This window comes from Piliocolobus tephrosceles, chromosome 14 (assembly GCF_002776525.5).
Source record: "Piliocolobus tephrosceles isolate RC106 chromosome 14, ASM277652v3, whole genome shotgun sequence".
In the NCBI taxonomy this organism is placed as follows: Eukaryota; Metazoa; Chordata; class Mammalia; order Primates; family Cercopithecidae; genus Piliocolobus; species Piliocolobus tephrosceles.
The window spans coordinates 100,873,550-100,883,441 of NC_045447.1; positions in this window are offsets into that span (position 1 = coordinate 100,873,550).

The window sequence follows — 9,892 nt, forward strand, 5'->3', positions numbered from 1 at the left end:
CTCCACTCCTGAATAACTTGGCACTGAATTCACATCTCATTCCAAAAAGTTTAGGATTAGCTAGAGGTTGCCAAATGAAAGACCAGCTTTGTTACATAGATGTGCCATTGATGACAAGTGGCAAAGACCTCCCTAGACTAGAGAGGAAAGAGTTCCTTCCATTCTTGAGAGTTCTTTACAAATGCTAGAAGAAGTATACGCCTTACAGCATAGAGTACATCCAAATTAGCATTTGAGGTGATTGCCATAGATTATCAGAGTGCCCTGAAAAGATCACGTTATTTGTTTTTTCATTTTTCTCCCATTTACTGCCTAACTGTAGAAAAAATGGTCTTGAGTCAATATGCTCAGTAGGAAGAAGTAGGGAAAAGACATAAAACTTCTCAAGAGAAAATGGAGTAGATGTGACTATGATGTGAAACTGCCTAAACACATTTTGAAACAAGGCAGATTTTTTTAAAATAAAGTGAAAACTAAAAGCCCTATGAATGGTCTTCACACAAGTGTTGCCTTGCACCGTGCTTTTCCAATTTGGGATGATTTTCAAGTCTCTGTTGTGAAATGGATGAGACAGCGCTTCTGCGTGTGAATCTGCTGTGATTCCGTTCTGTGCTTGAGGCATGGCCTAAGGAAGGCCTTTCAGAAAGGGAACATTCTCTGTAAAAACACCTGAGCAAAGCGTGTGTGCTGTTCTTCTCATTTGCCAGCCCTTCCCCTTCATCTATTCTAAGCCTTTCTCTCTTGTAGCTCAACAACTGGGCTCCCCCTCCAGTGGCTTGGTCCTGGCTGGTTTCTATTCAGACTTAGCCAACAGCAGGCACTGTTGGGAGCATAGAGGACGGGAGAGGAGAAGGTCAGAGTCTTTCTTCCCTGGTTTGGTGCCGTGCCTCTGGCAGTATTAGCTTCTCTCCGTGACTGCTGTTCCTGCTAGATTGGCCTCCCCTTTCACAGTACAGCTCTCAGTGGGCTCCAGTAGCACCACTTCCTCCCATGTCCTTCCTGGCCTAAGGGAGGTTGTAATGGCTTCCTGCTGTGATGAGCCTCTGGGTCTCTCAGCATCCCTTGCTTGTGCCCTTAGCCTTACATGCTCCTCTGAAAGTAATACCTTCCTTCAAGTCTCTTTACTTGAACCACCCGGGTAAACTCCTGCTGGGACCATGGCTGTTGTGAAGTTTGAATTGCCCTACCTGTGGGGCTATGCTGGGGCTGTTCGCGGAGGGGTCCAAGATTGTAGCACTGTCCCTACCATTTCCCTTCACATAGTAGCACCTTTGGATGAGCTTGGTTTTGTTATCTTTATTTTATGCTCTCATTCAGAAAACAGCAGAAGGCTGCAGAACTTTTGTAGTTAAGGAGAACATTATTAGCAGTTTCTTAATTAATAACGTCCATGGGGATCAACATAATTGAAGTATTTATTGAATCACTGGCCCTGTTTTAGGAACCTCACAGTGTTTTGTGTAATTTTCTCAATCTATGGCAAAGAGATTTTAGTCCTCATTTTATTAGCCAAGAGCAGTAAAGTGAAATGTCCAGGCTCACACATCGCAGGCCAGTGGCTAAGCAATGTCTGTCTGTCCTTTGAGACATTATAATCAGCTGTGGCTTAACCTAGTGCCTTCAAGAATCCACACATGCAAGCAGCTATTGAAAGAGACCAGAAGACACACCAAGCACTTGGGCCCCCAATTATAAGCCAGCACGCTGCCCTGGTGAATAGCGGGCACCTCAGAACTGGATGAAGCCGCACTAGAATGTTGTATGATTTGGTACCAGCTGACCCAGGTGAAGTCGAATTAGGGGACACTGCATGTAATAAACATCCCTCCTGAGCCTCTCTGGACTCCAACATTAGTGAGAAGGACAGAGGAAATTGTCCCAGTGTAAGATTTCTCCTGCAGCCCTCTGAAATATTTGAGCTTAGTCTGTCTGCAGTGAAGGCTGACAAGCTACATTTTGATAACCATTCTGGTGATTCCGAGGCAAACAATCAAGAACCACACACTGACAACTGGTGCTCGAAACTGCCTACCTCACGAGAACAGAGGAAACATCTGTCTCTATCGCCGTCACACTCAAGTGCACAACCAGAGTGTCAGTCAGTGTTTCTGAATGAATGAAGAAGATGCAAAAGCACATCAGCATCTGAGCTCCCTTTTCCAGGAGGCCTTAATCATATGAATTGGAAAACTGTGCTCCTTCCCTGTGGCAGCGCTCTCAGTGATTTAAAACATCGCATGCATTCTGCCCTCGGGCATGCTGGGCTGCTCTGTGGCCATTCCACCAGGCATAGGGCTGATTCTGAGTGGCACAAGTCAATATTTTGAAAAGCATCACTCCTTCTTTCCAGAGTAGTAAATCCCTTCATGCAATGCTTTCAAATCAAAATACTTCACGCCCTGTGCTTCATTCATTTTTCTCCAGTATTTATTAAGTGTATTTAGTAGTGGCCTATCACAGGCCAGGTGCTTCAGTAAGCGTCAGGTGACTAGAATTAAACAAAGCCCCAGATAAATTTCACGTGATTCCATTTTTATGAGGCACCTAGAGCAGTGAAATTCACAGAGACAGAAAGGAGAACGGTGGTTGCCAGGGACTGGGGCGAGGGGAGAATGGGAAGTTCACGTTGAATGGAATCGGAGTTTCAGTTTGAGATGATGGGAAAGTTCTGGAGCAGGATCATGGTGAATGTGAATGTAGTAAATGTCACTGAAGTGTATATCTAAAAGGGTGGAAATGGTAAATTTTATATAGTATATAGTTTATCCAAAAAAAACACACAACAAAAACTGCATGGGCTTTTGAGATGATTACCTTACCATATGAGGTCAGGTTTATCATTTAAAATGAATTTTCATGGAAAAAAACACAATATTAATAATAAGTGATTTGACTCTTTGATTCTTCAAAAAAAATTAAAAAGCTCCTGTGCGTCTGGAGTTTACAGACCATGGAAGCAGATAGACAGCTGCAATATCCTTTCACAAATAAGTGTTGGCATCGCTACTGCAGTGAGCAAAGGGAAGACAATAGTGTCCGGAGAAGGTACTGGAGGGTGAAGGTGGTTTGACCCAGTGAGGGGAAGGCCCAGGAAAGGCTCCTCTGCAACAGAAACAAAGTTGCTGAAGGGATAAAGGATGAGAAGGTGAGACAGGGCAAAAGGCAGTAGAGCACTTCAGGCCCTGGGACCAGTGACTCAGGGCTCCTATCCAAGCTAGCCGCGATGATGAAGGCGGCACACGCAGGTTTATTAGGAGAAGACACTCCACACAGAAAACTGTCACAGATGCAGTGTGGTACATTTGATCCTGTCAACCTCCCAGGGAACTTCCATGGTGTCACGCGATGACAGAACTGATCGTTCTTTTCAGACAGCTAAGCTGGACAAAATAGTTAACGCTCCTTCAAAGCAGGATGTGAGGATTGCCAAAATTGCTTTACCCTTCCAAACAATTTTTAAATGACAAATAGGTGAGACGAGCAGGCATAAGAAAAACACTAAGAATTTGTTACCTAAAGCACTGAAACACAGAAGGGTACTGTATTCTTTTGCTGAAGCTGCCATGACAAAGCTCTAGATAAACTGGGGGACTTAAACAATAGAAATGCATTCATTGCCTTTCAGTGCTGGAGGCTCCAAGTCTAAGATTAAGATATTGGCAGGGTTGGTTTCTTTTGAGCGTGGTGGGGGAAGGATCCATCTCCTGCCTCTCTCATAGATTCTAGTGGCTTGCTGGCAATTTTTGGTATTCCTTGGCTTTAAAGAATCACCCCGGTGGGGTGTAGTGGCTCATGCCTGTAATACCAGCACTTTGGGAGGCTGAGGCAGGAGGATCACTTGAGCTCAGGAGTTCAAGTCCAGCCTGGGCAACATAGGAAGGCCTTATCCCTGAAAAAAAAAAAAAAAATAGCCAGGCCTGCTGGCATGCACCTGTAGACTCAGTTACTCGGGATGCTGAGGCAGGAGGATCAATTCAGCCTAGGAGGTCAAGGTTGCAGTTAGCAGTGCTTGTGACACCGCACTCCAGCCTGGGTGACAGAGAGAGACCCCATGCCTGTGTGTGTGTCTCTTCATCCGAATTTCCCCAGATAAGGACAGCAGTCATATTGGATTAGAGGCCCGCTCTACTCCAGCAGGACTGCATCTTAGCCTAATCAATTACATTTTCAAAGGTGCTATTTCAGGGCAGTAAAGGAGATTTTATAAAATACTTCTTATGAAAAGGGAGAATTTATTCTCATAGTACTGACCACTAACAGGTGCCTCTGATTGTCTAAGGAAGAAATGCAGAAGATCTAAGCTAAAGCTTTGGCAACAGAGGAATGTGACCAAATAAGGTCACATTCTGAAGTACTAGAGGCTAAGACTTCAACATATGAGTTTGGGGGAGGGAACACAGTTCAACTCATACCAGATACCATACATTTTCTATGCATACATAAACTGTAGGTGAATATGTGAAAGCTCTGGAATGATATATACTCAATTGTTGACGTTGCTTGCCTCTTAGAATGAGTGTGCACTAGACTAGGGTGGGGGTGGAAGTCAAAGGGAATTTAACTGCACCTGTAAAAATCTTCATTTTTTACAAGGAGGAGACAATCGTGCATTGCTTGTGTAAGTAAAACTTCATAGAAGTAAATTGAAGTTTTGCCGTGGTTCCCAATAGAAACACTACCCATTGCCAAGATACGTTTTCTAAACTTGTGGGAGGGTTTGTTGGTAGAGGCACTGCTTTGGAGCACGGCTGTCAGTGAATGGGTAGTAAACGGGGTGCTGGATGTCCTGAAAATGCAGGGACACTTGCCCACATGGGAGAATCGTTCTGTGTCCTGCTACACATTTACATATAAAAACAAATGGGCTGGGTTGGCATGATTTTAATATATATTGGATTTTTCAGGAATGCAACCTTTGCACCTATAAATTATGAGAATATTTGTACTTTATTTGGGTCAGCAATTTCCTGTGAGTTTTCACCTTACTGGAAAATTACATCACCAACAGCAGCATCCCTCTGCGTATTTGAGCCACCCATAGAACATGCTAATGGCCTTTGGTAGGCTGCATTTGCAGCTCTCACATCGCTGACAGTTTTCCATAGAGGTGCAGTGACCAATCACTTAATTCTGTCATGCCGAGTGTTCATGTCCTGAAACATGTATTATTATATTATAAACCTCTTTTCTAATTGTATTTTTCTTTTACATCAAAGTTGGGACTCTAGATGAATTTTTAAAATACATGTGCAAGTAGATTACATCCCTTGCAAATTTCATTTCAGGGCAGTAAAGGGGATTGTATAAAATATTTCTTACAAAAAGGGAGAATTATTCTCATAGTGCTGACCACTAACAGGTGCCTCTGATCGTGCAAGGAAGAAATGCAGAAGATCTAAGCTAAAGCTTTGGCAACACAGGAAAGAAAATGTATTCAAGAGATACTTTAGAAGTAAAAATCAAAAGGCTGTGATTAAGAAGGGATTGTCGAAATGCCCCGGAGATTTTTAACTTGTGCGACGAGGAGGATCATGGACCCTTTAACTGGACTTGTGCGACGAGGAGGATCATGGACCCTTTAACTGGAAGATGCAAATATGAGGAAGATGATGCCAGAGTCAGCAAGGGACCGCTCAGTCAGGCCCCTGTGGGGCAGGAGGGCGGTGTCCACGAGATAGTAAATGACAGATACATAGGTTTAGTGATCAAGAGATCTCGGGTCGAATGGAACTGCCAATCACTGTGGGAGCCTAGGAAATGGGAAGTGTGTAGAAGAAGATGGGGAAAGCCAAGAATAAAACCCGAGGAACACCGCAAAGGGCACACATCAATGAGGAAGGGCATGGAGCAGACCTCTCAGTTTTCCATTTTCTCTCCCTGTGGGGCTGGAAGCATCTCAAAATAAAAAGCAAAAAGCAAATAAACAAAAACATCCAAATGTTGTGACTTCAATTGCCTTGGTATTCCCCACATTACCCAGCAGGACCCTGGGTTCCCTGTCAGCCTCTAACAACCCTGGTCAGCTGGTATCCCACAGCCCTTTTCCTTTCTGGAACCTTCAGGAAGGGGAAAGAACGTTCCTGCTGTCATTGGGTTTTGCCAAGCAGAGGTGTCTCCTAGTCTGTTGGAAGATTTCTCCTGAAGCTCAGGGAGCGTTCAAGGCTCAGAGTTCACTCGCAGGCAGAGAGATCATCTTCACCTGACCAGAGTTAGGGCTGTGCTAAGCAGTGGCTATCACACTCAGAAAATGCATTTGCAAAGTAGAGAACTGGTGATGTGTCACTTGTGAGATAGGCCATCTTCCTCTGTATTGGATAAACCATAGCTAAATTTAACAGCAGAGGAAGTGTCATTTCCAAAGACCTCATTCAGCCAGAACCCAGGAGAAACGCCACGCACATTCTCCCAAAGCCCAGACTCTGCACCCCAGGGACCCTCCCTCTCCTGAGTGTGACGTCACAACCTCAGGGACACTCCCTCTGGCTTCCTCCCACATCCCACTGCCCGACAGAACGTACAACATGGAATAGCTCTGTCACCGAGGGCACATACCTGTGGTCACATAAACACATAAACACATTCACTAGCAGCCACTTTCTCAGGCACTGGCTCTGAGGCAGCCAGGGGAGACACCACTGAAAATCCACTATGGCGCTGCCTCCACTGTCCACTCCAGCAGGAAAGAGGTTCCAGATGTGTCCTCTGCTAAACCGGTAGCAAAGTCAGACTGTCAGAATCGGACCCCGAGCACAGGTTCCCCATCCTCACAATCTCTCTGGACACTATAAGGCGGCTCTGCATGGCTATGTACAGTTTCAACACAAGGTTGACAATTTATTTTGAGTTTACGGGTCCTGTTTCTGTTTTGTTGCTTGGAAATAATGTTGCCTCTGTGTGTGTGTCTGTGTGTGTGTGTGTGCGCACGCGCACACACGCATGTGCATGCATACATAAAGGGACAGGGTAACAAAAGACACGGGGGAATAGAACAGGTAATTTTGTTTTTGTTACAGAAAGGTTTCTGGCATTTTGGGCAAACTATAATGATACTGGCATCCTACATCAACCCGGGAAATTCAATAAACGTCAAGGACCAATATCCTATCCTTATTTAATCTTTATTTAGGTAAATATGTCAGAAATGTGAGAACAGACCTGGCACGGTGGCTCACACCTGTAATCCCAGCACTTTGGTAGGCCAAGGAGGTGGTGGGTGGATCAACTGAGGTCAGGAGTTCGAGACCAGCCTGACCAATATAATGAAACCCTGTCTCTACTAAAAATGCAGAAAATTAGCTGGGCTTGGTGGCACATGCCTATAATCCCAGCTACTTTGGAGGCTGAGGCAGGAGAACTGTTTGAACCTAGAAGGTGGAGATTTCAGTGAGCTGAGCTCACGCCATTGCACTCCAGTCTGGGCAATAAGAGCGAAACTCTGTCTCAAAAAAAAAGAAGAAGAAAGAAAGAAAGAAGAAAGAGAGAAGGAAGGAAGGAAGGAAGGAAAGAAAGAGAAAGAAAGAAAGAAAGAGAAAGAAAAGAAAGAAATGTGAGAACAGGCACATTACTCAATATTGTCTTAGATTTATATTAATAAGTATTCAACTGGAATAGCTTTAATTCTATATGTCTATGCTTTATGGGTTTTTAACCTTTGAAATAGCTATACTTTGATATCTTTATCTCTCCTTTGTTCATTGGGATAATGGTTTAAAAATCTCACTTGAAAGTAGAATTAAAATGGTAAAATATCATGACAACCTGAGAAAGGGAAACAATAAATAATGTCTGGAATTCTCTGTAAATACGCAGCTTTAGCTGGGAGTTCTGAACCTAAACATCTCTGTTCAGAATTGATCATTCTCCAGAATTATTGCAAGGTAAGCCAAAACCTTTAAATCAGACCCTCCACCGAGCAGCAGTTGAGGAGCCCCTAGATCCTGAAAGAGGCTACACTTGTCATTTACAATCTATTCAGAGCCACTGTGTACCTGAGAATATAAGAAGAGTCGTTGTCGGCTGAGTGATCTTGAGGATACTTAACCCCACAGGTCCTCAGTTACTTCCTTTGTAAAGTGAAAGATTAGACCAGTCCCTTGCAGCTCAGATTTTCAGTTTAATTTTTAAAAACCTAAGCCAGATTAAAAGTCATCACTCAGTTTGTAGGCTTTGGGGTCTCTATACTAGCTTATAATCCTAAAGACCTTGACACCTTCTGTCGGATGAGACCATTTGCCCTGTGCCACCAGGCTTCTAAAACCTACCCCAGTGCCTCAAAGGGGATACTCAAAAGAAAAAGATCCTTACCTTCTGGGAGAGTGAGATGCACCAACTAAAACAGGGAGTATGAGCTGTTCCAGACGTTTCCACTCACCTTCTGCCTCCCAGTGCTGTCTGCCAAGAATTCCCCATAATTCAACTAAAAAGGGCATTGTCTTAGTCCAATTTGCATTGCTATATAGGAATATCTGAGACTGGGTAATTTATAAAGAAAAGAGACTTATTTGGATCACAGTTCTGCAGGCCGTACAAGAAGCATGGCACCAGCATCTACTTCTGGTGAAGCCTCAGGAGGCTTACAGTCATGGTGGAAGATGAAAAGGCAGCAGGCTTACATGGCAAATGAGGGGTAAGAGAGAGAGAGAGAATGAGGTGCCAGGCTCCTTCAAACAACCAGTTCTCACATGAACTGATAGAGCGAGAACTTACTCATTACCACGAGGATAGCACCAATATATTCATTAGCGATCTGCCCCCATGATGCAAAAACCTCCTGCTAGACCCACTCCAATGGTAGAGGTCACATTTCAACATGAGATTTGGAGGGGGCAAAACATCCAAACCATATCAAGCATCAACGTTCCCTTTGGTCAAAGAAGAGAGATTTGCTCACAATTGTCAATTATATATTTTATGCTAGACGTAAAGTTTCTCCCTAAAGACTGAACTTAATTTTAAGTTTGCTTGGTCCACCAGTAGATTTTCCTATGTGATAGCTTCCTTTAAACTTAAAGAAGAATTTCATCATTGCATTAAACATTGTGATCCAATTAATCTAAGCGGTGAACATAAAATCATACTAAAAAGTTAACCATTAGTCAAACATATGATAATTTCTTTTTAAAAACAGTTGCTTTAATTACACAGTTAACTATGCGCTCATTTCTGATTGTAAGAAATTGAAGTAATGTAGATACAAGTCAAGTCACTCTAAAAATATTCCCTCCGGCCCTATTCTTTTACTAGGTATAATACCTTTAATGAATTTAGTGTGTATCCACTCAACCCTTTTTCTATGCATGATGAAAATACATAAATAAAAACTTTTGTGTCAGCTCTGTATTTTTACATAAATAGAATAATCATTTACTTTGTGAATGTTTTTAATTAGCAAGAAGTCTTTAGATATTTCCTTCAGTGTAGATATAGATTTCTTGCATTAAAATATTGTTGCATAATATTCCATAATATGGATTGTGAAAGTTTTAATTATTGCCCTACTAGTGGAAATTCAGGGATTTTTGAAAAAAAATTATTCTATAAAATACCACAGGGAGCAGTTTTATACATGCCTTCTTGCACACATGTGGCTGTGTTTCTTTTGGGTAGACACCAAGAAGTGAGATTGTTGGCTCAAAAGATATATGCAATTTTAAAAGGTTTGGCAAAATGCCCTACAAAAAAGGCAAGACAGAGTTAAATCCCGACCAGAAATTTAATTTAGAGAAGAGAGTTACTTTTCTTCTATGCCCTTATCAATATGTAATGTTATTTAATTTTGGAGTATTTCCCAGTCTAAGAGATGAAAAATCAAAGCTCATCTTAAATTGCATTTCCTTGATTACTAGTGAAGTTGTACATTTTTAAATACATTTATTTGTTATTTCCATTTCAT